Source organism: Ctenocephalides felis, unplaced genomic scaffold, assembly GCF_003426905.1.
Source record: "Ctenocephalides felis isolate EL2017-DRISC unplaced genomic scaffold, ASM342690v1 CF-g0.4_SCAFFOLD_01170, whole genome shotgun sequence".
Classification (NCBI taxonomy): Eukaryota; Metazoa; Arthropoda; class Insecta; order Siphonaptera; family Pulicidae; genus Ctenocephalides; species Ctenocephalides felis.
In genome coordinates this window covers 48680160-48705858 of record NW_020537324.1, presented here as the reverse complement: position 1 = coordinate 48705858, position 25699 = coordinate 48680160, and the positions used below count along the sequence as shown (strand labels likewise).

Here is a 25699-nt window from a genome sequence, read left to right as displayed (position 1 = left end):
ATAGAGCCAATTGCATAAGTAAACTAGCTGTAAGTGGAATTCTGTCTTAAGGCAATTAGGGCATCGTGCCTTAAGGCAAATTGCTGGAACTTCCCGTACCAAAAATTATTATTTTTTTTGAAAACGATTAACATTTTTGAAAAAATTTTAATTAAAAAAAAATAGATTTGAGAAACTACAAATTTGACAAAAAATTACTTTTTTTTTTGAAAAAAAAAATTTATATGAAAAAAAAATATTTTTTTTTGAAAAAAAATTTTTTTTTGGATACAAAAAATTTTTTTGAAAAAAATGTTTTCTTCATTTTGACATATTTTGGAAATTCTGAACTTTTTTTCAAAGCAATCGCACTGCTTGAACTGCATAGAGACGAAATGTCAAAGCTCGCAAGTGCCGCGCCGCCGTCTAACGCATAAGCATTGGTACGGAACCCATAAAAATGTAAAAAACTAGCTGTAAGTGGAATTCTGTCTTAAGGCAATTAGGGCATCGTGCCTTAAGGCAAATTGCTGGAACTTCCCGTACCAAAAATTATTATTATTTTTTAAAACGATTAACATTTTTGAAAAAAAATTAGTTTTAAAAAATAAGATTTTTGAGAAACTATAAATTGGACAAAAAATTAGTTTTTTTTGAAAAAAAAAATATTTTTAAAAAATTTTTTTTTTAATTTTTTTTTTTTTTTTTGAAAAAAATTTTTTTTTCTTTATTTTGACATATTGTGGAAGATCTGAACTTTTTTTTCAAAGCAATCGTACTGCTTTAACTACCTAGGAACAAAATATAAAGCGCGTAAGCGCCGCGTCGCTGTCTAACGCATAAGCATTGGTACGGAACCGATAGGAATGTTAACAAAATGTATACTTATTGTTAAAATCTCTATAAAATGTCTGATAATTTGATGTGCATATGTCTAATGATCATTTTTGACCGCCAAATGGCTCATTTTTTTACTTTTTCCTCTATATCTCCGAAACCGCTGGACCTACCTTCATGAAAGTTGTATCGATTCTTCATCTTGTCAATACAAATAAAATGTTTTTTGAATTATTAAAATCGGACGCTCCGTTCTCTTAAAAACTGAGTTACCGTTTTCGGAACTTTTTACCCCGTATCTTCGGAACGGCTTGACCTGCCTTTGCCAAAAACTAATCAGCACGTCTCCTTATCAATACGGATCGAATGTTTTTTGAATTATTCAAATCGGTTGATCCGTGTTCCCGAAATCGTCGACGAAAATTTGTATCCGCACATACATACACACACATACATACATACACACACACATACACACACACATACACACACACATACACACACACACACACACACACACACACACACACATACATCCATTTTTTCTAAGGTATGCCAAAATGTTCAGAAACCTCTGAAACGTAAAGATATATAAAAATTTTCATTTTCGATTTTTTTGCGATTACTATAACTTGCCCTACGGGAAGTTAAAAAATATACTTATTGTTAAAATCTCTATAAAATATCTGATAATTTGATGTGCATATGTCTAATGATAATTTTTAACCGCCGAATGGCATTATTTTTTACTTTTTTCATTAGATCTCCGAAACCGCTAGACCTACCTCCATGAAAATTTGATCAATTCTACATCTTGTCAATACAAGTAAAATGTTTTTTGAATTATTCAAATCGGACGCTCCGTTCTCTTAAAAACGGAGGTACCGTTCTTGTCACTTTTTGCCCCGTATCTTCGGAACGGCTAGACCTGCCTTTGCCAAAAACTAATCAGCACGTCTCCTTATCAATACGAATCGAATGTTTTTTGAATTATTCAAATCGGTTGATCCGTGTTCCCGAAATCGTCGACGAAAATTTGTATCCGCACATACATACACACACATACATACATACATACATACATACATACACACACACACACACACACACACACACATACATCCATTTTTTATAAGGTATGCCAAAATGTTCAGAAGGTTTTGAAACGTCGAGAAATGCAAAAATTTTCATTTTCGATTTTTTTGCGATTACTATAACTTACCCTACGGGAAGTTAAAAAAAAAAAAATTATAAAATATATAAAAAGTTAAAATTTATTTCAAGTGTATAAGTGAGCTTAAGAATATTAGCTAGATATTAAAAAAATCTTGGAAATAAATAAAATCTTTTTTGAAATTTTGAAATTAAAAAATGCTTTCACAACAAACTAATCGTTATTTCACAAAGCAAAATGGTTTTTGAACTATTCGGATCGGATGCTTTGTTCTGCCAAAAACTGTTCTTTTGACACTTTTAGCTTCTTATTTCTGAAACGGCTGGGCCCGTCTTTGCCAAAAACTAATCATCACTAATCCCCATAAGCATAAGAATCGAATGCTTTTTGAATCATTCAAATCAAATCACACATACAAACAGATTCATTTTTCCGAGGTATATTGATCACCCAGTACATTGATTTTATTATTAATTTATGAAAAGTGTCTATTATACAATATTTTTTTACTTTATGAACTTGAGAAAAATATCAAGAACTTCTTATCTTCAGCTTTTATAAAACGTGCTCAGCATGTTTGCATAATATGAATGTTTCTCCCGTCATGTTTAATTATTCATAAAAGAATGTTTCATAAAACACCTGATCAAATTCAGAACGCAGTTAAGAAATTCATATCTAAAAGTACATAGAAATGCAATCAAATGAACGTCTTGACAACTCAGATAAAATATATAAGACATATTCAAAATTGCATTTTTAAAATAATGTTTAATAACAATTCTTTTACAAGGAATATGTTTTAACAATTTTTATAAAAAAGTATCAACATGTTTTTCAAACTCATGTTTATCTATATTATTTTTATTTATTTATTTAAATACGAAGCCATGTCAGTCATGTATGTGTGACAAAGAATAGTGTTTCACCAGAAAGTTTTGCTAAAAAAATTATTTTTTACATGAAGGTCCTTCGATACATTTTTAACTAAATATAAATAATTAAACTAAATCTAAAAAGTTACCATAACGCATGTAAAAAAATTCTGATAATTTCGAGGCAATTCGCACATAACGTGTTAAATATATCTATATAATTAATACTTTATTTAAATTTATTAGTAAATAGTCTATAGAATTTTACAAGTAAGAAAACAAATAGTTCTTGAGATTTTTTAAATTTAAATAATAAATAATCAGTTTTTGCTTGAGAATATAGATCTAAAATATCATTTCAATTGATAGACGGGGCAGCATATGCATCATATCACTATTATAAATGTATCTAATATAAAACTTAATAATTCAATCGCAAAGAGTATGGACAACCAGTGGGTTGCCTTCTAATAACTCTAAGTTTTAAACCCGCTCTTCAAAAATTAGAAACAATGTACGCTAATATTAGTTATTACATCATATGCAAAAAATTATTACGCTGAATCAAAATAACATACAATTAAAGAGCACATAAAAGTCATTTTTAATAACGCTTCATAATAATGCACTAATGTATATTATTACGTATTAAAAAAATAACGATGACTGAATAAACTTCGAGTCGGCAGAATTAAAAACATGCTACCTTGCATAACCTGATATTGCATTTTACAATAGTAAATAAGAGCGACAGGTAGTACTGGGTGTAAATTTATAAACAGACATTTTTACCTAATTGACCTGAACGCTAGCAATTTGTATTCAGATAATTGGTATTTATTTTCGATACTAAAACAAATATTATGAACTTATATAAGCAAATATAAGCAATTTATTCAATTGTCAATTGAATTTTTGCATTTTTCTTAATTGCGCTTACGACTCACACGCTGGATGTTCTGAGTTCGAATCCCCATCAACAATTTGAAAAATATTAAGTAGTTAATTGGGAATTATAATAGAATCAAAAATTGTAATAAAGAATATATATGTAAAAATAATCAGAATAACGTTTAAAAATTTGAGAATTAGAATTAGATGAATTAATATAGTAGAAGTAAAAAGAGCTTAGAAGATGAAATGAATGGATAGTAAAGAAAAATGAAGATAAGTTAGAAAAGTATAAAGAAAACTAGGATTTATATGAAGATGATAATGTAAAACTGAAGATTACAGTACAGAATATGAGTATATAAAAGTAATGTTGAAGGTTGCTAAAAACCAGAGTAAGCGAGGCCAAAAAAACTTTAAAAACGATAAAAAAGAATTATTAATTTTAGTGCTTGCGTTTGTAGTAGACAATTCTTCCATTTCATAAAACTTATCAATATCAATATGAATATTGATAGCAATTTTAGTAATCTGTACTATATTTATTAGAATATCCTATAACAAAAAAAAAGTTGTAAGTAGCATTTTGCCTTAAGCCAAGTTGCATTAAATTTTCGATACATGTACATAATCAACTTAATCAATAAGAATTGAGAAAATAACATTTTCGCTTTCATTAAAGAAATTAATGTTATCAAACATATTTATTACATCTATGATTGTAGGTATTAAATTAATATACAAAATAAATAATTTATTTAATATATTTCATTTCACCCATTTCGTGTTTTAAAATTTTTTTTTATTTAGCCGCAGACGTCAACTGTAATCAGTAGCTACCAACGAAACATCAGAGAACGTACGAATGCTTCGGCACAGATTCTAATTGGAATCGTTCCAGTTCGCGGCGTTATTAAAAACTTTGATTAATTTTTATAATTTAACCGCTTATCGAAGGCCTATAATATTTTAGTATGTTTTTTCAGACTATACAATCTATCGTTATACAAAGTTTCATCAAAATGGCCCAAAAAAATTGAACAATTAATTACGAAGAAACGGCCTGGCTGATCATTACCAAAAACAAATCAATGCGATTCCCAATCAATATCTACCAGTTTTTATATTCTTATAATTTACTCAAAAATGTGGGGTAAAACGTGGACAAAAAATTGGCACTTTTCTGCTAATTACAAAGGAAGGGCAATGGTCGCTGAAAGATGAACTTTTTAAGATTTCAAAATCGGTTAAGTCATTTTTGAGGAAATGTCGACGAAGAATCAAAAATTGCTCACGTACACACACAGGCACACATACGTTTTCTAAATTTGCTCTCATTCGATTCAGAATGACTTAAAACGCCTAGAAAATATAGAATTAGCAAATCGGATTTTTTCACAAAATTATGAAAGTCGGGAAGTTAAAAAAATTATTATTACTTTACTGTCCTAAAGCAATTAGCCAATTTGATAATTTACTGGTACGAAAGACATTGTTTTAAAATAATGACATTTTGGAAAAACATCTCAATAGTTCATTTTTCATTTGCTAAAAATATTAAAATGATAAAAAGGCATTCTTTTATTAATAAAATTAAGAAGTAAATTTAGTATTAATTACAAATCAATTAGAAAAAGTGGCGTGTTTGTTTTTAGCCTTCTAGTGTATATTATAGTGAAAATAATTTAAAAATATTTAATAATATGTTAAAGGTATCATTATATATAATATATGTATTTCATATAATATATTATATACTGTTGATTAAGAAAAAATGTATAACATTATTTGTAATAATTGTTAGAGTATGATACTTTTGGGTAATAATAAACTCATATTTTTTTAAATAAAAAAAAGGTATAATTTTTGCTCCATGTCGATGGTATATCAATACTACTGTTTTTTTTATAGAAGAAATGCAAATGCAGTTTCAATCAATGAAACTCTTAAAACAAAAAGATATAAACAACATTAAATTGGTAATATTTATAAAATACTTTAAATTTAATTAGAGGGAAAAAAACGCAAAAAATTCGATTCAAAATGTAAATGCGTATAATAAATTTTAACAATTTATCATGTACATTTAAACACTTAATTTGGTTTCTAATAAATGCTCTTGAAATTATATTTATTAGATAGTTTTATTTTAATTTAATAAGTAATATAATACTAAAGTATAGTAATATAATACTAAAATGATATTTTGGTTTGTGTACTTGCATATATAGTCAACAAAAAAGGGCTTGTTTTACATGATTAAAAACTGTATAATAAAGTGAATTTAATATAATCTTGTATAGAAACATTGCTTTTAAATTTGCTTAGAATTCCCATAACACCACTGGCATTAATTCACAAAAATTCTGTCTCTTGTTATATAACATTTCATTTTGGTAGGACTATTCACCAATTCAGAAAACTGACATTAATTTACCATATGGCGCGTTACTAATAATTGGTTACTAACAATTAATATTGTACATCGAAGAGGAATTTATAAAAGTTTATAAAAGCATTTTCTTAAACATTTGTGATATTTATGTGAAGGATCTAATCTTGTCAATACAACATGAATTATTAATTAGAAATTACCACACTAGCTTGTACTCACCCTTCAAGTATTAATATATTTGGTATCCATAATACAATCAATAACCACAAAAAACTTAATTCACTGGCAGAACTACACTACACCATCCATTTATCAATTATTCATAAAAACAAGTCACCATTAAATATTCATATAAATATATAAAATATCCACTAACAGCACTTGAACACGACGATTTCGGTCAAATTTTCGTTAATATTTTGAAATAGTTGGAGCATGCGCGCCTCAAAGTAACCATAGTTACTGACAAACAGCAAAGAACTAACCTAAGTTTCTTGAAATGAAATACGCGCGACTCTTTTGTTTTGTGTGCGTTGTACACACACGGGGACAGTTGACCATAGTGCGACATCTGGTGGTAATTTTTGTAGAAAAGTTTGACGGTTAGGAGGTTTGCTATGAAAAATATAATTTAACATGTATTAATAATTAACTTAATTTAACGGATAACACCTAGAGGTAATTTATTAATCTTGATAAATTAATAATACATATTGCGATATCTAAGGGTAATTCTCGTGAAAATGTTTGTTAGTATTAAAAAAAAGTATGACTGAAAGAAACATAATTTAACACGTGCTTAGAATTTACTAGGCTATTGAATATATGTTAGTTTGAATTAATATTGGCATTGTTTATTAATTGAATAGTAAGATAGCATAAAGCTTTAAAATTTAAGGGGGTATTCTAGTGTAGAGCGATGAATTTTAGGTCATCGTAAAAGAAAGCAATAAATGTTTTTACTATTCATTTTTCACAACTTGTTTATTAATATTATTAAAATACAAAATAAAAATTAAAAAATAAAAAAGTTGAAAATTGTAAAAACTGGCAGCTGATGAAGTGGGTGGTCTCAAAAAATTGGCACCTCAGTCTTGACACGACTTCAACCCTTCTAGCCATCGGAAATGCAAAAAATAATAAGATTATTAATATACAATGATGTCGCAATCGCTCGAACTAGCGATGAGTAAAAAGATTTTTTTTTACAAATTGGCGATTGTTTGAAAAAAAGTGTTTTTTTACTGTTTTTTTGAGTTCCTCGAATTTTTTAAAAATAGTAAAAATTGGGATTTTGGAATAATCCAAATAAGTGAATCGGTCGATTAAAACTCGAGAAATCGTGTCAACAGTACCGAAAAAGTCTGTTCTGAGGAAAACGCATTTAAAGTTTTGCACGAAGCCAAACCAGTATGGAGTCCGAGTCAGTAAAATGCCTATATCTCCGAAAATAATTCAAATTTTCAAAACCCTTCACGTACCCATATTCTTAGATAGTTACACTTTGAAAATATGAAATAAAAAAAAATCGATTTTTTTGAATTTCTACACTAGAATACCCCCTTAAAGGACCATGTTTTAGTAATGATATCATTTATGTTGACACTTAAAAATATAGATTAAATTTGCGTAATTCAGTGTTTATTTTGAATGCAAGTTATATTCTATATTCATTTCATACATATAGTTATTATATATGTAGCTGTTGTGATGATAATTAGGAAAGTGTGTTTAGACTTGTTCTGTCGATATTTTATATATTTCATAATATACTTTTAATTTATTGCAGAAATGCCAGAAACAGTTATTTTTGTTCTAAATTAATCTTTCTGACGAATTTACAAAATGCAGTAATTTTATTAATATTTTATAGCTATTTTCTATTTTTATTTATTACATTTTTATTATATATAAAGCTATTATGATAATGCTTTTAAACCAACCCATAGTTGACTGGATTATAATTGAAATTTTTTATTAGAATGATTCTGACTGTAATTATGTATTATTAACTTGTTTTTAATTTTTCTCATATTTTAATAATAATCAGAATCTTATGTCCTATGAGCTGCTGGGCTGAAACTTCTCCTTACTTCGTATTTTTAGATGGTAACCCAACGAGCAATTTATTTTTAACTGAATGCAGAAATGCCAGAATTTCTTTTAACTCATGAATATTGTCATTTATAGTTTCAAGTGAAAATGGATTTCACTATAGCTTGATAACAGATTAACCCTTTCTACTCGAGAATTCCTGAACTCATATGAACTTTGCCGCCGGCGACATCTGAGTCGAAAGGGTTAATAAATGTTAAATTGTGAACGGCATCCTTCAACGTGCGAGCGAGAAAAATTTGAACTGATCGTGTGATTAAAATCATGTCATTTTTTTACTCGAAAATTTTACAATAATAAAATTGTCAATTATTTTACCATTTTGCAATCCTGATTAAATGCGCCAACCTTTGATGAAACTTGTAAACAAATTTTAGTACATTTTTTTACTAAAGTAGGGGCTTCTCAAATTTGACCGATTTTGAAAATTTTAAGTACATAGTTTAACAACAAGTCTTAATTCTTAAAAACTGAGGCAATTGTGTTTTTGTTATTGATTGTGGTCCTCTTTGCTCCGTATCTCCGAAACGGCTGGAATTTCACCAAAGCTGTAAGTTGCACTTAAAAGTTCGTAATTTTCAAACAACTCGAGATAATTTTTTTTCTATTTTTTTTTTCTAGATAGTTGAGGTCATTTCAATCACCCCATTTCGGCTTGACTAAAAAGAACAACATTAATTATAAATTATACGTTTTGACGCTTGATGTGTATCATCATTCAGCTAATCAAACCATGATAAAAGCCAAACAAACAAAACTAAACTTAATACACTAATAATAGTTTTAACTAGCTGTAAGTGGAATTCTGTCTTGAGGCAATTATGGCATCGTGCCTTAAGGCAAATTGCTGGAACTTCCCGTACCGTAACGAAATGTTCGAGGAATACTGAATGTTTTCAAATAGATTATTATAAATATTGTAACATTGTGTAATATTTATAAGAATTATATAAACTGAATTGCAGAGTTGAAATTATTTGTAAAGTATATTAGAACTATAGTCAGAATTAAAAATAAAATCTGAAATATTTTCGATATACAAAAAACTAAAAAAAAAAAAAAAAAAAAAAAAAAAATGGAACAAATTTTTTTTTACAAAATCAATTATTTTGTTAAGACAAGCAGAAAGTTCTTTGAATCATTTAAATCGGACGCTTAGTTCTCTCAAAAACTGCCATTTTTTACATATTTAGCTCCGTATCTTCAAAATGGCTGGGCCTGCCTTTGCCAAAAACTAATAAACACTTCTCCCAATCATTACTAATTGAATGTTTTTTAGATCATTCAAATCGGATACTCCGTTCTCTCAAAAATTTGATTTCTATTTTCTGCACTCTTTGCTCCGTATCTCCGAAACGGCTGGACCTGCCTTTGCCAAAAACTAATCAGCTCTTTTCCGTATCAATAGGAATCGAATGTTTTTTGAACCATTCAAATCGGTTGATCCGTGCGCCCTGAAACGTGACTGGAAATTTGTATCCATACATACATACACACACACACCCACACACACATCCATTTTTTCTGAGGTATGCCAAAACGTTCAGAAACCTTCAAAACGTCGAGAAATGTAAAAATTTTCAATTCCGATTTTCGGCCCATTACAATAACTTACCCTACGGGAAGTTAAAAAATAATTTAAAAAGTTGAATAAGAAGAAACAACACATAGAACAAAACGCCTCATAGGTATTAAAGTTCAGTTGACATGATATTATAAGACATGAGATTAAAATATTAAGTGCGTGGCAAATAAAAGTGTTTACCAGCTCACCGCCTACTATATTTACCTTTGCATATGTTTTATAAGCGTCTCTTTCCAACTAATATACTTTCAATTGATATTAGCTCATTCTTTCCGTCCACATATTCTCATACTATGCTCTGACCCATTCTGGCACAAAGGGGATTCGAAGGTTTATCAAGAATTGTAATCTTTCACATGTTCTTGAATATCATTCCTAGTTGTCTCTTTCATTTTCATTGAATTACTACATTCTACTACTAATAATTATCTGGATGGTTGGATAACATAGGCGGCGCAACAATTTTTATACCTTTAGAAATTTTTCATAGAAATTAATTTATTACGAAGTTATTTACGAATTTACGTGTATTAATTATATTTTCTTAACTTCCCGAAAAAAAGTTTATTTTGCTAATTTTATATTTTCTTGATGTATAATTTGCTTTTTTTCTCGACGTTTCGAGCAATTCTGATCGAATTTTGGAAAAAGTATGTATATAGGCCGATTTTTTACTTTCGTCGACGATTTTTCAAAAACGCCTAAACCGATTTCAAAAATTTGAAAGCCATTCGATGTATCTCAATGCTTAGTGCTCATTATTTATCTCTGTAATTTGCAAAAAGGTGTAAAATTTTTCGTCCACGTTTTAGTTGAATAATATATCAGCTGAATGATATGTCATAATCCTGAACCGATTTTAAAAATTCAATAGATATTGGTTGGGAGTCATGCTGATTATTGCTTGTAAAGTTCTTTGTAAAAATCGGCCAGACCGTTTTCTTGTAATTAAAGGTTGATTTTTTTTCGACGATTTTCATGAAAACTTGTTTGACGATAGATATCATAGTCTTATACAACATACTAAAATATTACGGCCCTAAGACAAGAGGGCCGTAATTTTAAAAATTCATAAAAGTTTGAAAAAATGACTAGTGTTTGTTTGACGTTTGTTAAACTACACTTTATATCTACATTTTCTCAAAAATTTCACTATTTTCATAATATTCATTTTTCAAATGTTCAAACTTTTTGAATGTTATAAACTTACCGTAACTGCTACTTGTTAGACCTAATATAATTCGAAGTAGTACGATACGCTTCTACAAATTTAATTTGAGGGCAAAGGGTTAAATAATTTCAAATTTTATAAAAAAAATTAAAATATTTTTAACTTTCAAAACCTTCTAAAACTTGATAATGTAATAAAAACTAAAATTTAAAGGGTCCAAAAGTATAAGTCCACTCGATTGGTATTTAATTTAAGGGGGGCGATACATGTAATCGCCTTAATTTTTACCATTTTTTGAGGACTTTTTAAACTGGGAAGGAATGATTGAATCTTTTTGAACTTTTTTAGGGTTATTTATTAACTTCCCGTAGGGTAAGTTATTGTAATGGGCCGAAAATCGGAATTGAAAATTTTTACATTTCTCGACGTTTTGAAGGTTTCTGAACGTTTTGGCATACCTCAGAAAAAATGGATGTGTGTGTGGGTGTGTGTGTGTATGTATGTATGGATACAAATTTCCAGTCACGTTTCAGGGCGCACGGATCAACCGATTTGAATGGTTCAAAAAACATTCGATTCCTATTGATACGGAAAAGAGCTGATTAGTTTTTGGCAAAGGCAGGTCCAGCCGTTTCGGAGATACGGAGCAAAGAGTGCAGAAAATAGAAATCAAATTTTTGAGAGAACGGAGTATCCGATTTGAATGATCTAAAAAACATTCAATTAGTAATGATTGGGAGAAGTGTTTATTAGTTTTTGGCAAAGGCAGGCCCAGCCATTTTGAAGATACGGAGCTAAATATGTAAAAAATGGCAGTTTTTGAGAGAACTAAGCGTCCGATTTAAATGATTCAAAGAAGTTTCTGCTTGTCTTAACAAAATAATTGATTTAAAAAAAAAATTTTTGTTCAAATTTTTTTTTTTTTTTTTTTTTTTTTTTTTTTAGTATTTTGTATATCGAAAATATTTCAGATTTTATTTTTAATTCTGACTATAGTTCTAATATACTTTACAAATAATTTCAACTCTGCAATTCGGTTTATATAATTCTTATAAATATTACACAATGTTACAATATTTATAATAATCTATTTGAAAACATTCAGTATTCCTCGAACATTTCGTTACGGTGCGGGAAGTTCCAGCAATTTGCCTTAAGGCACGATGCCAAAATTGCCTCAAGACAGAATTCCACTTACAGCTAGTTATATATTAAAATACACAAAAAAAAAATTTTTTTAATTTTTTTTTTTAAATGGCTGCCGTAAAAATAAATCTGCCAAGACCCTCTCGGAAAACGCCATCAATTTGCGGGCGTTCTCACTTTTCGTACGGTGATCTGAATTTAAAAAAATTAGTTTGTACGTGTTCATAAAACATATATCTTCTAGTTAAACCAAAAAAAAATTAAAAAAGTCACAAAATCGTAAATTGGCACACCTTAGAAAAAAAAAGTTCGATTTTTCACCTTTTTTTCAATGGTTTTTTTTGGTAAAAGGGTTAATTTTTGAAACATTTTTTGAAATGTTTGAGGTTTAACTAGAAGCTATTACTGTAAAGTAGATGTGTGCAAAATTTCATTGGAATCGGTTGAGAACTTTTTGAGTTATCCCGCCCGCAAATTTCAAAAATGTCGTTTTGAGAAAAACGCGTTTAAAGTTTTGACACAGAAACAGATAAGAGTACAATAGCACTCAAGCGTCGAGTTGAGGCGTGGCACTTAAATGAGTTTTTATTATATAAATAATGATAATTTGTTTTGAATATTTACAGGCATATTTTTGAGATGTTATTGTAACGATTTATGAAAAAAAAATCGATTTTTTTTTTCTTGTTACATGTATCGCCCCCCTTAAGAAAATAAATAAATAATTAATAGTATGATGAAATGAACTATCAAGAGTTCAAAATATTATTTAATTTAGTTATTATTAAAGTTGTATTAATTAAAATGTAAAATTTTACATCTGTCTGTATATTCAAACACATATGTTTATGAAGATATAGGGACCGATTTCACTGCATAACAGACAAATGTTATGACAAGGCTATGTTATGAAGAACTTTCCATACAAATTCGTTCTAAATATTGAAAATAGCCATGGGGTTGTTGGGCAGTCAGGCGTATTTCTCAGATTGTCAGATAGAAAACCTAACCTAGAAACCGCATAAATGTCAAAAAACGATGTTAGATAACATAGCCTTTTTGACTCGGCTTTATAACATAAGAGTGACGTTGCAGTTTAAGTGTAAAACGCCTGAATGCACAGCAAATACATAGCATTTTGACAGTATTCAGTAAGGAACTTGGACCATAACATGGCCTTGCCATAACATTTGCCTGTTATGCGGCAGAATCGGACCCATAATATAAATATTTAACATTTCATCTCAAATATGCCATAACCAACAGCTTTATTTTTCAATTAATCTCAAACTAAAAGTGCGGCAACAAATATTTCAGTATTCAAAAATATTATTTATAGTAAAATAATTGCTGAGAATCATAGCGTCAGGTTACTCAAACCAAATTGCAAAATTTTAATAACATACGGCTTCTATTCTTACAATGTTATTAATTCTTTCAAAACTGAATAATAATGTGTTTTGATACAATAAATGCTCGCATATCAAGATTATATAAGGCATTATCAAATGTCATTCTTCAAGCAAATAATTAAAATTCTTGAAACAATATATTTTTCAGATTAACCTTGATTATCTTTATAAGAAACGTTTCTTATTTTCGTTGAACAACAATTACAACGAGTTCTATAAGCTATTGTGATGATACTTTTCCTCAATCTCACTAAATAGTGAGATTGAGGAATTTTATTGTAGAAGTCATCCCAGTGATTGTCCTATCAGTTTTGATGTATTTTATATTAGAATGCAACCCAATAGATGTTCTTCTTTAGTTGTGATGACATTATTAAATTTTCAATGCAGAGTATTTAATGAGTAATTTTTTGCACTTTGCTGTTAAATTGCGCTTTTTTCGATCATTATTGTCATTAACATTTTTGATAAACGAAACGTAAATTACAGTCTGTAATGTCGAATAACATTTCATTAGAAAAATCGAATTGAAATTTTATGTCGTGAGATAAAGTTATTTGTAGAAAATACTTGAATCGTAAATCTAAAGCATGAATGTATTAATTGCATAGCAGTACAACCCCTTCCATGGCTAAAATGCACAATTAAATTAACATAAAATACTTTGACTTTTATGCATAAAATATCTAGAAAACTTGAATATAGAATATATTAAAAAAGAGTTCAACAAATTTCTTCACGTAGTTCATTTTTTCTCTCGGGAAATATTAATTACTTACATACTTGCAATTCACACGCGTGTTCAATTTAATTTTACACATTGATATAAAATACGTAATGAAAGGATGATAACAGTCATTCATGAGAATATTGAATTCAACTATTATAAATTTAATTTTTAATTTGTACAAGAAAATATTGATGAAAATTTCAATTTTGAAGGCCAATAATAATTACATTTTGATTTTACGAAATCATTTTTCAAATCATAGCTTTATAGAGTCTTATTGATGGCACTTGCAAAAGCAATGCAAAGTTTTTTTTATTTACTTGTATTTGTATTGTGTTTTTTTCTTTCATATTATTAGAGCTTTGTTAAGAGTTTTACAATATAATATTAGTTTTCGCTTTGTTGAGATATTATAGAAGTATACTTCTTGAAACTTTAACGAAAGGGTTTATTATAAACCAAGGATGAGCAACCCGCGGCCCGCGGGCCGCATGCGGCCCGCCGAGTGTTTTTCTGCGGCCCGCCAAGCATTTCTCAACAACAGATTATTTTTCTAGATATTTTATCAAATACGGCTGTAAAAGCTAATTTTTTCGTCAGTCAAATTCTGGTAAAAACTGTTGTTCTAGGAAATAGAATTTCCTGATAAAATATATATTAATTTATTTACATATTGTTTAACAAGCTTCAATATTGCAAAAAAAATGAGAACTTGTCCGAGAACATAGCAACAACGCATTTCTAAATTTAAAATATTTAAATAAGTAAATCTTATAAAGTCGCAAGGGTTAAATTATCGTAAATTTAAAGACTTTCTGGCAATTTAGTTCGTGAACATGTCGATTTTCAATAAAGTACGTTATCTCCATAGTGATGCAATGCTTTAAGGAGTAGACGAATCAAATAGCGAATTACAATTGTTTTTGGATATGAAATAATAATTATAGTTCTTTCGTCATTTTAGTAATACAGAATATCTTTTGCAGAATCTTGTGTTTCACTTTTCATATTGAAAAAAAGAAAATATGAACAAATTTTAATTGTGATTCTAAATGTTCAAAGCTAACAAGACAGCTGTTTTCATGTAAATGTTTTCTTCGTCATTTAACATGCAAAATAATACAGATTTAAAAAATTCATTTTTTCAGTGAACATCGAATTTTTTTTATAAATCTTATGTCAGCCCTGAGAAATTTTCGCTGTTGAAAAAAAGGTAAATCAAATTACGATTCAAATTCTTTTTTGGAAGTTCATATGTGCGCGAACAATTACACAAGTCCACAAAAGAAAAGTCGCTGGAAAATAATTAATTCATTCAGAAAAAAATCTAGAACAAAGATTGTGCCAGTTTTTAAATGTTTTTCAATTTTTTGTGCCCCAATTTTGACTATAGATTTATCTTCAGCGGTAAAAGGTACATTGGAAGACATATATATGTCACACACCCAATTCAGACAACTCTTTTTTGTGGACCTGTGTTAATTTCAACCATAAAATTCATAGAAAATTAGCACCTATCAAAACTGAGTAAAACATGTCAAAGCTGCATACGCGTTGCTACGTTCCGCATTAAAAAAATTAAAATAAAGAACAAAATCTAAAAAAACGGCTGATATTGACCAACTTATGTAAAAAATGCAGTGCCATTTTTTTTATTAAAGGTATCAAGTAAAATTGTTTTTCTTTTAAATATTATTTGTTTTCATTTTATATTAATATTTATAAACACTTATTATATAAAATATATACTTTGTTCAATTTTATATTTTTGTTCTCTTCTTGTGGCAATTTTGTAATTTTGTTGCAAATACATTATTCCCGCACTCAGTCAATAAATCTTTTGACTTAAATTTAGATCAGACTTTTATCAGAGTTTATGAAAAAGCTTCAATTTTATTAAAAAAAAAAAACAATTTATTTTCATCATGGCTTGTACCGTAACAATTTTTTTTAAATTTTGTTCTTTATTTTAATTTTTTTATGCAAAATGGAAAACTACATACAACTCCAAATTTTTATTATTTTATAATGAACATTTTTTGTATAGCTCAGTAATTGATCAACTAACTATTATCGCCTTTTTTGTGAACGTTTTTAATTGAAATTCGATCAAGATTTTTCTGAGCTTATAAAAAAGCTTAAACTTTATCCACATCATCCGCTGCAACATTTTAAAAATGGCAACGAAATGGTTACCTCCGATAAAACTAGCTGATTTGCAAGCCTATTGTACAAATATTTCCCGATGTACATAAGAAGTACATAGTTTTCGAATGTCTCACAAAAGGAGCTATTTCAGCAAAAAAATTAGAAATTTAATTTTAAAATCAGGAGATAAAACTGTTTTTGAGAGGAAACTGGATTTTTTTTTCAGAATACAACATAATTACAATATGAATGTTAGTATTTACATTCAGAATTGGTATTCTGAATATATAAATATTTGAAGAAGTCATTTCTAATACTAATGATTTTCTAAAAATATTTCCTGTGGCTAAACGTTTGCCGGGTCAGCTGGTATATATATAAATTACGGCCCGCCAAAAAATTTGAAAATGTAAATTGGCCCGTGGGCTAAAAAGGTTGCTCGCCCTTGTTATAAACCGATAAATTAAAATATAAAACTATGGAAAAAATACAACCATAGAATTTGTTACTAATAGATAATAGAAAATTATAGAAATAATTCAAATGTATAGTAAAAATTCTGAAGAGTATAATATATAAAATTATATTTATAATGTTTACATTAATAATATAAATCAATATTTACTACTTTAACCTTTCAGTGTTTCACGTAACAAATTGTAATGAGTCCTATGATAAGTCATAATCATTTTCATTTGTATCTATATACTATGCTTTTTACTATAGGTAATTGCTATAATAATATAGGAATGAATGATAATAGTACCTGTTCTAAAATAGATAATGTGAAACTGCTACTAATACGCTATACCTAGCAATTATAAATTTTAAAAAATCATTAAACGTATGTGAGATAGTGAAGTTTCACAGCTATTGTATGTAAATCATTTCCTTGTTCAGAAAGATATGCAAATTGCTACTAATTACTGTTATAGATTATTATTTATTTATTTTATCTGTCTGAAATACGACAGTCTAATATGAATAAGATGCGTTTGCAACTCGTTCACTTAGGATTTTTTGTGCATCTCTTTGATTCTATTGTTTTGGATTGGATATTCTAGTCATTTTTTCTTATATTTGTTTTTCTTCATAATTTACATCAGGGTTTGCCAATATAAGAGGCAAAATGGTAATTTAAAAGGTATGTTTCATATTTCTTAAGAAAATAAAGCAATTTTAAAAAATTGTATAAGGAGACAAAACGTTTAGAACAGTCAATAAAAACACTTTTCTTATTTTCAATAAACTATGGTTGGTGGATAATTGAAAGTAAGAAATTTAATGACTTCAGAAAACTATATTATTATATTGGATTTGAATTCAATATATTAGTATAGTATTCAAAGCTTCTGCAGAATTATTTTCATAAGAATATTATTGCACCTACTTTTTGATCACATAGAAAACTATTCCCAAAATTGATCATCATGAAAACGATATTAATTCAATTAGTTGAACATACGATGCCTAATTCAAAAAATGTTGCAACTACCTGCAATTGGCATTTTGCCTTATGGCGTTTATAAATGATCGACTTATTATAAACTATTAAGATGAATTTTTCAACTGTTTATTTAGAATACTAAGAAATTGTTTTCATTAAATATTATTTCTAATGGATATCTTTCAAACTGATTTATAGTCTACATAAAATATTATCGGAACCAAAATTATTATTTTAAAATATGCTACGCCTTTATTGTGTCTTCTTTATCTGCGATGATATACTTATATTGCCTTTTTTACTTATAATATATGTAAAAGTTTATTAATAATAGTACATAAACCTAAGATTGTATAACCTAAAAGCGCAGCTCATTATTTCAAATTTTAATGATTTTTTTATAAATCAACCATTTTTCGTAGGCCTCTAATATTTTAGGATGTTTCTTTAGACTTTAGATCATTAACTCCATCGCCATGTTAAGTTTTAACGTAAATGCAAAACTCGTGGGGTGCATGGCATCGTGCCTTAAAGTAAATTGCTGAAACTTCCCCTACCGTAATTAAAAATCTTGGTACAAACTTAAAAAAAATTACACAAAATGTGTACACATTATTAAAATCTCTATAAAATATCTGATGGTTTGATGTACATATGTCCAAGAAACATTTCTGAACGCCAAATGACATTTTTTAACTGATTTTTATTGAGAGTCTAACCACTGGACCTACCTTCCCAAAAATTTAATCTTTAAAAAGTTAAAGACAAGATGAAGAACTTTAAAAGTTCTTCATCTTGTCAAAACAAGTAAAAGATTTTTTGAATTATTAAAGTTTTTTTACTTAATAAAAGATTATATCTGCTACAACTAGTCGTGTACAAAGTAGTACATAATGAAATTGATTATATCTGCCACATCTAGTCTTGCACAAATAAATACATAATAAAATTATTTATGGGATTCAAACCCACGCCTCCAAAGAGACTGGTGCCTAAAACCAGCGCCTTAGACCGCTCGGCCACGCTACCTCATATTTAGCAAATGTTCTTAATATTTGATTATCTCTGTATCGACGAGGCTAGTATAACATAATAATATATGGCAGCGGTGGGATTCGAACCCACGCCTCCGAAGAGACTGGTGCCTTAAACCAGCGCCTTAGACCGCTGGGCCACGCTACCTCATATTTAGCACTTGTTCTTAATATTTGATTTTCTCTGTATCGACGAGGCTAGTAAAACATAATAAGATATGACAGCGGTGGGATTCGAACCCACGCCTCCAAAGAGACTGGTGCCTAAAACCAGCGCCTTAGACCGCTCGGCCACGCTACCTCATATTTAGCAAATGTTCTTAATATTTGATTATCTCTGTATCGACGAGGCTAGTATAACATAATAATATATGGCAGCGGTGGGATTCGAACCCACGCCTCCGAAGAGACTGGTGCCTTAAACCAGCGCCTTAGACCGCTGGGCCACGCTACCTCATATTTAGCACTTGTTCTTAATATTTGATTTTCTCTGTATCGACGAGGCTAGTAAAACATAATAAGATATGACAGCGGTGGGATTCGAACCCACGCCTCCAAAGAGACTGGTGCCTAAAACCAGCGTCTTAGACCGCTCGGCCACGCTACCTAGCATTTAATTCATGTTCTTAATATTTGATTATCTCTGTATCGACGAGGCTAGTAAAACATAATAAGATATGACAGCGGTGGGATTCGAATCCACGCCTCCGAAGAGACTGGTGTCTAAAACCAGCGCCTTAGACCGCTCGGCCACGCTACCTCATATTTAGCATTTATTCTTAATATTTGATTATCTCTGTATCGACGAGGCTAGTATAAAATAATAAGACATGGCAGCGGTGGGATTCGAACCCATGCCTCCGAAGAGACTGGTGCCTTAAACCAGAGCCTTAGACCGCTCGGCCACGCTACCTCATATTTAGCACTTGTTCTTAATATTTGATTTTCTCTGTATCGACGAGGCTAGTAAAACATAATAAGATATGACAGCGGTGGGATTCGAACCCACGCCTCCAAAGAGACTGGTGCCTAAAACCAGCGTCTTAGACCGCTCGGCCACGCTACCTAGCATTTAATTCATGTTCTTAATATTTGATTATCTCTGTATCGACGAGGCTAGTAAAACATAATAAGATATGACAGCGGTGGGATTCGAATCCACGCCTCCGAAGAGACTGGTGTCTAAAACCAGCGCCTTAGACCGCTCGGCCACGCTACCTCATATTTAGCATTTATTCTTAATATTTGATTATCTCTGTATCGACGAGGCTAGTATAAAATAATAAGACATGGCAGCGGTGGGATTCGAACCCACGCCTCCGAAGAGACTGGTGCCTTAAACCAGAGCCTTAGACCGCTCGGCCACGCTACCTCATATTTAGCACTTGTTCTTAATATTTTATTTTCTCTGTATCGACGAGGCTAGTAAAACATAATAAGATATGACAGCGGTGGGATTCGAACCCACGCCTCCAAAGAGACTGGTGCCTAAAACCAGCGTCTTAGACCGCTCGGCCACGCTACCTAGCATTTAACTTATGTTCTTAATATTTGATTATCTCTGTATCGACGAGGCTAGTATAACATAATAAGATATCGCAGCGGTGGGATTCGAACCCACGCCTCCGAAGAGACTGGTGCCTTAAACCAGCGCCATAAACCGCTCGGCCACGCTACCTCATATTTAGCATTTATTCTTAATATTTGATTATCTCTGTATCGACGAGGCTAGTATAACATAATAAGATATGGCAGCGGTGGGATTCGAACCCACGCCTCCGAAGAGACTGGTGCCTAAAACCAGCGCCTTAGACCGCTCGGCCACGCTACCTAGCATTTAATTCGTGTTCTTAATATTTGATTGTAGATGTATCAACTAAGCTAGTATGACATAAGATATGGCAGCGGTGGGATTGACGCTCCGTTCTTTTAAAAACTTTGTTACCATTTTTGGCACTTTTTGCCCCGAATTTTCGGAACGGCTAAACCTGCCTTTGCCAAAAACTAATCAGCACGTCTCCTTAACAATACTAACCGAATGTTTTCTGAATTATTCAAATCGGTTGATTGGTGTTGCCGACGAAAATCGTCGACAAAAAATTGTATCCGCACACACACGCGCACACACATACATCCACTTTTTCTAAGGAATGCCAAAATATTCAAAAACTTTTGAAACGTAAAGATATATAAAAATTTTCATTTTTGCTAAGTTTTTACTATTTTGCCAAAGCTCTGCAGAACGAAGTATAGTATGATAATAAACTGAAGATTTTGAACATATTTAATATTCTATATCAATCCTTAATTTTTCTCGAAATTTACTCGTTAAAAATAAGTTACGAATACGATTATATTTATCTTTGTAGGAATTATATTTCACTGTCTGTAAGTTATCAGCCTGTGAACTGATGTCGCCAAAAGATATTAAAAGGCGATTACAAAATCGTAAATGTCTTATTTGAGATTGTCCAGACGGCATATAAGAACCTCATTATCTGTTATTGCGTTATCTACGAAATAATTATTTTCGTCTTATGATGGCGATAAAGAGATCTTGTATCCATTTCAATATTTATAGTTTGCAAATATATTGTAAGAAAGGAATTATAAAACTTAATATGCACAATAAAGACAGGATTATTATAGGACTAATAAAAATATTAAATAAATAATAAAAATCTTGTAAAGAATTAAAATTACTCACTAAAGGCATAATATAATCATGAATGTCAATTCAATATTTGCTTTACTTATAAATTATATATTACCCCAGTGATTCCCAAACTTATTTCACCTACCGCCCCCTTTCCAGAAAAAAATGTTACTCAGCGCCCCCCTTACAAACTTTCCGAAGGAGAAGTTTGTTATCATCAAAAAATTCGACTCGCTAATTTTATGTTTTCTCGACGTTTCAAACCATTCTGAATCGAATGAGACCAACATTTGGAAAAAGTAGGTGTGCGTGTATGTGTGTGTGCGTGAACAGATTTTTTGCCGTAAATCGACACTTCTTTATAAATAGAAGAAAAGTGAAAAAATTTTAGTCCACGTTTTAGCCCGCAATTCTGAATCTATTTTGAAAATTCAAAAACCGTTCGAAAGATATTGGTTGGATATTGACCTGATTAGTTTTTGGTAAAGATCGGCCGGGCCGTTTTCTTGTAATAAAGTGTTTTTATTAATATAAGTAGTAGTAATTAATAAGCAGTAGTAATTTTTTAGACATTTTTTATGTTTTTTTTGAGGGTAGATACCACAGCTTATAGATCATACTAAAATATTACGGTCCTACGACAAGTCGTTAAATTTTGAAAATTCGTCAAAGTTTGCAAAAATTAGTATCGTTTTTATGGCGATTGTCAAAATTACAACATTCAACGATGTTTGCTTAAAAGCGCATAAACCGATTTCAAAAATTTAGAAGCCAATCGATGTATTTTGATTATAATTTTAATTTTAGGGAGAAGAAATGACGGGGGGTGCGCTCGTATCTACGGTAAATTTATTTGCAAAAAGTAATAAAGGGAGTCGCGTTAAAATTCAAGCAATAGTAGATTTAGACTTGGAAATTAATACAATATCAAAATCGCTATTCCAAACATTACGCGTTAAATCTCAATCCAGGAGCCTTAAGCTCCACGGTGTTGTTGGAATTTCAACGAAATCGAATAATTTTACAATTTTAGAAATATTTAATGAAGATGGTACATTTGCAAAAAATAAAAAAATATAAATGCCTTTGTGCTTCAGCAAATCCAAATTGCTGAACTAAATCTTCCTAATGGATTAAAACTTTTGGATTCACACTTAAATATTCCGCGCGAAGTAGATATGTTGATAGGTGTTGATACGTTTTTTGAAATTTTAGGTAACGAAAGAATTATACTAGGCCCCGAAAAATCTATTTTACAAAACGCAGCATTCAGATGGACAGTTACGGGTAGTTATCAAAGAAATATAATTAATAGCACGACAAATAATGATCATATATTCGCCAATCTTACAGATTTTCTTACAAAAAAGCTCTTAAAGAATCCCTTACAAAATTTGATAAAGTGACACGCTTTGAAAAGTTATACAAATTATCGACATATAAAGAAACATATGAACCATTCTTTTCATTAAACCTTTTGCGAAACAAGATTTGGCGGTGCATAGTTTTAAAACTGATTTACTTACTAATACACCTATGCAGATATGTTTGAATAACTTCAAATAAAATATTATCTTTGTATAATTCAGTGTTAATTTTAATCATTTATTTATATATAATATTAATATTATATTATTTTTTTAGTTTTGTGCTTTAAACGCCCCTTACAACTAAGCATCGCCCCTTAAATAGACCAAAGCCCATCACCGCCCCCCCGAATCGCCGCAACGCCCCCAAGGGGGCGCTGGCGCCCACTTTGGGAATCACTGTATTACCCTATACATATATTACCTTAAAAAAAGTTTATATGTTCTCGATGTTTCAAGTTATTCTGAATCGTTTCACAACAAAATTAGAAAAAGTAATCAAGTCAAAAATTGACTTTTTGCTGATGTTTTCTCTAAAATGGTTGCATCGATTTCAAAACTCTAAATGCCATTCGATGAAACTCGCTAAGGAGAGATGTTTAGTTTTGTATGTTTTGTAAAACGGTCGGCCGGCACGTTTCTTTGGAATTAGCTGAAATGTTAAAAAAAATTATCCACATTTTTGCGAAACTCGAAAGATACAAGTTTGTATTCGTACTGTATACTTTCTTATTACTTGGTAAGGCCTTTTCTTCGTAATTAATTGTTGAATTTATTTTCTGAAAGTTGAATTTTGACGAATATAATTTTGTAGTTCATGGCTTTACGCAACATTCTAAATTCTTATATAGCCCAGTCATTTGGTGCAAAAAAACTGTTACCTTAAAAGTTTTCCGGAAGTTTTGAAAATTGGTGATTTTTTAGATTTTGATGTGATCTTTACGAATTTCAACAAACCTCGAATTTTTCCCAATTTTTGAAATTTATTACAACACTAGACACAAACCTATTAAGGCGCGTACATATAAATTAGTCAGCTCTTTCAATACGATCGACGGTCTAGGTATTCAGCTTATGAATAAACTTCCACTCAATATCCGAAACTTAGACAGCAAAAAATTTCATGCTTCCCTAGTTAAACTTTTTGAAGACATAGCTTTTTATGACATTACTGAATTTTCTCAATTTGAATTCAATAACTATTTTCTTGCCTAATCCTTATCCTGTATCTATGTAGTCTGACCATTTGATCGCCTGTACAACCATTATTTTTTTTTCATTTTTTTATTGCTATTTTATTAATTTAAATTTTTTACGGTTTTAAATGAGTATAACTTTCAACCTTGTGCAAGAATTTTGAGCTTGACTGGTGGTCAAATAGACTTTAATATAATGAACTTGATGATGAACATTGTATTTAATGTTCGAATGCTTTTTTTCAGCTCTTTTTTTTCAGAAGCGAAATTCGTGCAGCTACTATGATTATTATAAAATTACTATTCTTTTAATATTAACTATGAATAAGCTTGACAAGAGCCTGAAATAATATCTATTATTATTGATTACGGCTTGCTTATGAATAAATAAATAATTAAATAAATATATTAATTATAGACCTACAAAATAAAATTTTCAATAAAACATTAAACTCCTTGGATCGATTCTTGGCAATTAGATGAAAAGTATGAAGTTGAATTGTTGATTAGAAATTGTATAGAAAAAGAATTAAGTAGAATTTGAAAATAGTTAATTTGAAATTAAATATAATTAGAATTGTCGAATTGAATTTGAATAATTAAATTAGAAATAAGTAGAAAGAAGGAAAAATTAGAATTGGAGAAGATCAGAATTAACTTGAGTTGAATTTGAATAAAAAATTAGAATAGAAATAAGATTAGAATTCAGAAAGATCATATTTAGAAAAAAAAAAGAATTAAGAAATCAGTCAGAAGAACAAAGATAGAATAAGATATACATACAAAAAATAGTATAGAATATATATGCAAGATAGTGTAGTAGAATATATAAACATGATATAAAATATAAAGAAAAAATGAAATGTTGTAGGTGGCTAAATGCTCTAATAATAATTATAAGTAAGCGAGGCCAATTGAAAAAAAAACATTAAACAATATTGAAATATTTTTTTGGCTTGATTGGCCGTGTAAATCCTCCTGAATATTGTCATTGCTCATGTAGAGCAGACTGACGCAGTTAACAGAATTGTGCAGATGCGAAATATTTAACAGGTAATATAAAACTAAACTATCATAAAATTTCGGTTTGCGTTATTATTATCAATTAATTTTAAATTGTATATATATTATTGCGTTTCAAATTTATCAATCTTTGATAATGTAATACAATTTTGGTAATTTTTATATTGTTTAAATAGGTACCTTGATTAATATAAAAAGTTCAGACATGGGGTTAGTTGAAACAACACCTTGGGGATAGTTGTACAGGGCCGGTCCTGCCTTGCATGCGATGCATGCAAAAAATGCGGGCGCACGCCTTAGGGGGCGCCAAAACGAGTTTCGGAAATTAAATTTATAATATATTTATATTTTTTATTATTTATATAAAATCTAGGATACTTAATAATTTATAACAAACAATCTAACTTAACTAGGGATACGGAGACACAAAAAGCATATTTATTTTGTAATGTAATATCAGTAGAAACAATTAACCCATTAATAACTCTGTAAATTAGTAAATAACAGCTCTGTTCATT

At 29.8% G+C, this 25699-nt stretch overlaps 1 protein-coding gene and 12 non-coding genes across 13 annotated transcripts in view; 1 reads left to right on the top strand and 12 right to left on the bottom strand.

Moving 5' to 3' along the window:
* The window catches only part of LOC113367338, a 125249-nt gene that overhangs the window by 64381 nt on the left and 35169 nt on the right, over positions 1-25699 (top strand). The window lies entirely within an intron of this gene.
* On the bottom strand, positions 19006-19087 carry Trnal-aag. Its single transcript has one exon. It is a non-coding gene; the product is annotated as a tRNA-Leu (tRNA).
* Positions 19159-19240, bottom strand: Trnal-uag. Its single transcript has one exon. It is a non-coding gene; the product is annotated as a tRNA-Leu (tRNA).
* On the bottom strand, positions 19312-19393 carry Trnal-aag. Its single transcript has one exon. It is a non-coding gene; the product is annotated as a tRNA-Leu (tRNA).
* Positions 19465-19546, bottom strand: Trnal-uag. The gene has a single exon. It is a non-coding gene; the product is annotated as a tRNA-Leu (tRNA).
* Trnal-uag lies at positions 19618-19699 on the bottom strand. The gene has a single exon. It is a non-coding gene; the product is annotated as a tRNA-Leu (tRNA).
* On the bottom strand, positions 19771-19852 carry Trnal-aag. Its single transcript has one exon. It is a non-coding gene; the product is annotated as a tRNA-Leu (tRNA).
* Trnal-uag lies at positions 19924-20005 on the bottom strand. Its single transcript has one exon. It is a non-coding gene; the product is annotated as a tRNA-Leu (tRNA).
* Trnal-uag lies at positions 20077-20158 on the bottom strand. Its single transcript has one exon. It is a non-coding gene; the product is annotated as a tRNA-Leu (tRNA).
* On the bottom strand, positions 20230-20311 carry Trnal-aag. Its single transcript has one exon. It is a non-coding gene; the product is annotated as a tRNA-Leu (tRNA).
* Positions 20383-20464, bottom strand: Trnal-uag. Its single transcript has one exon. It is a non-coding gene; the product is annotated as a tRNA-Leu (tRNA).
* On the bottom strand, positions 20536-20617 carry Trnal-aag. Its single transcript has one exon. It is a non-coding gene; the product is annotated as a tRNA-Leu (tRNA).
* Trnal-uag lies at positions 20689-20770 on the bottom strand. The gene has a single exon. It is a non-coding gene; the product is annotated as a tRNA-Leu (tRNA).